Here is a 2,542-nt window from a genome sequence, read left to right as displayed (position 1 = left end):
TAAAAAAATATGTGTAAATATATAGTCAATGAAATCAATTTTGCCACAAGGACATGTGCTCAACTACGTTCACAGCAGCATTTTTTGTCATAGTACCTGGAAACAACCTAAACACCCCTCGAATAGATAAGGAAGATGTGGTACATTTACACAATAGAGTACTACACAGCGGAAAAAAATGACATCCTGAATTTTGCAGGCAAATGGATGGAGCTAGAAAACATCATTTTGAGTGAGGTAACCCAGTCCCAGAAAGACAATTATCACATGTACTTACTCATAAGTGGTTTTTAAACATAAAACAAAGAAAACCAGGCCACAAATCACAATCCCAGAAAACTCAGACAACAATGAGAGACATACATAGATCTAAGCTACAGGGGTAGGAGAAAAAGACAAGATCTCCTTAGTAAATTTGGAGCATGGGAACCATGGGAGAAGGTTGAAGGGGAGGGGAGAGACAGGGAGGGGAGCAGAGAAAAATATATACCTCAATAAAATATAATTAGAAAAGAGAAATCCTAGTCATAAGATGAGCGTCTAAACTGTGCTTTTCTAATACTGTTTTAAAATTGAGATTATAATATAACAGTCTCAGGGAAAACTGTGAAGACGGACAGAAAGGTTGTGAAAGTCATGGCCGGTAATGGTGGCACGAGCCTTTAATCCCAGCACTCGGGAGTCAGAGGCAGGCGGATCTCTGTGAGTTCGAGGCCAGCCTGGTCTACAAGAGCTAGTTCCAGGATGCGGGCCCCAAACCTTCAGAGAAACCCTGTCAAAAAAAAAAAAAAAAACCTCAGAAGAATAGGAAGTTTGTTCTGAGACGGTGTCTCATAGAAACATGAGAAGCTACAACAATAAACCTTTCTAAAAAAAAAAAAAAGAAAAGAAAGAACATTTTTCTAAACAGAAGGGTTTCTCTGAAGCCCTGATTGCATTGGATTAGAGTAAACGTGTAAGAACACAGTTCGGCATTTCATCCTTGGATTTACCACGCATTTTCCAGGTGTCTGTAGACTGAGGATTTCATCCCTGGCTGTTTCCCATTACAGACCACGATCTTTTCTTGTTCTTGTACCATGTCCTAATTTTACCTCTAGCCCAGAAGACTTTCCTAAAGGATCAAGATGTTCTTATTCTCCTATATTACCTGCCTTCTGGTTGAATGTCCCACTGGGTCAAGCTGGTTCGTGTTCACAGTGTAGGGAACAGAACCTTTCATTCTCCAAATCTTTGTCTTGGATTTATGTCGTGTCTGTTTCAGTAATTTATGTATAAATGCCTGCAGTGAATAAGTCAGATCTAGAATAAAGCAGTGGGAATAAAATTCTATTAAGATAAACTCTTCACTTGCAGATCTTGCAATTTTATTACATGCATTTGCATATGGAGTTCTGCTTAGAATCACCTAGTATTCTAATAAGTTATTTGAATAATAGACAGTTGTGGTCAAGCCTAACCAAGACAAGTGCAATTGTTCTGGTCACTAATCAGATGTGTGGCTTTAAGAGAGCTTTGGCTTTATGGTGAGGCTTATTCAGCCTGAGTCAGGAACAACTCTCAGTGCACAACAGTGAAAGAAAGAAAGGGGTTGAAGATGGGGTGGATTTAGACTCCTAAAACTCACACAGTTCCATCATGTGACAGCATATTATTGAGGGTCGGTATAATAAAACACATATTCTCTGGTCAAAGTACATTTAAGCTGTAAAGCAATAAAAATCACTATAATTGCAATTATCCTGGTGAAAGTGAATGAGACTACAATGTCTAGCACCTTGTTCATCTTATTTCAGTGGCTCATCCGAGAGCTATCTCAAGGCAGAAATGCTGTACCCAGTATTGAGGTTCACACACTGTATAGTCCCCAAACATTCACCTTGAAGAAAATTCCCACTGCTTTGGTTGTTGGGTGATCTCAGGCCCTTCATCTCTAGTCACATAGGACTAAATATTAACCACACTTCCACTTTGGGCCTTTCTACCTATTCCCCATTCCCTGGATACAGTCATTTGTGGCATAGCGAGGGATGATTGAGGCTGGTTCTGTCATCCATATGTCTACCAAACAGCTTTCTTTTACATTCAATGTGCAATGGCTGTTAAAACTTGCATGACTTGCTCCCACATTCTCTTTGACATGATGCTAGTAAGAAACTGACATTTATGGTTTTGAATATATATACATATTTTATTTTTTGTACAGTTATACATCATTCTGGCTTCTTTGTTTTTGTTTTAATTTTGACGTAATACACTTGCTTCTCTCCTTCTAGTTTCCCATCTAGAGGCTGTTAATACTTGTATGCCTATGTTTTCCTAATATATTTCATGTTCTAATTCTTTCCAATTTATTATTCTGTGTTTGTACCTTTTGGTACATTGTCAATATATCTTTGAAGATTTGTAAGTTGCTAAGCTTAGTGCCTGCTATTTCTCTGCCACTGGTTAAGTTGTCCCTGCTCATGAATAACCATTATGTATGCTCATGCAGGGAATCCAAGTTAAGTGTTGTGTCCCATATCCAAAAGAGATGACTGTG

The sequence above is a fragment of the Microtus ochrogaster genome, unplaced genomic scaffold (assembly GCF_000317375.1).
Source record: "Microtus ochrogaster isolate Prairie Vole_2 unplaced genomic scaffold, MicOch1.0 UNK9, whole genome shotgun sequence".
In the NCBI taxonomy this organism is placed as follows: Eukaryota; Metazoa; Chordata; class Mammalia; order Rodentia; family Cricetidae; genus Microtus; species Microtus ochrogaster.
The sequence above is the reverse complement of the archived record's forward strand: the minus strand, read 5'-3'. Positions refer to the sequence as shown.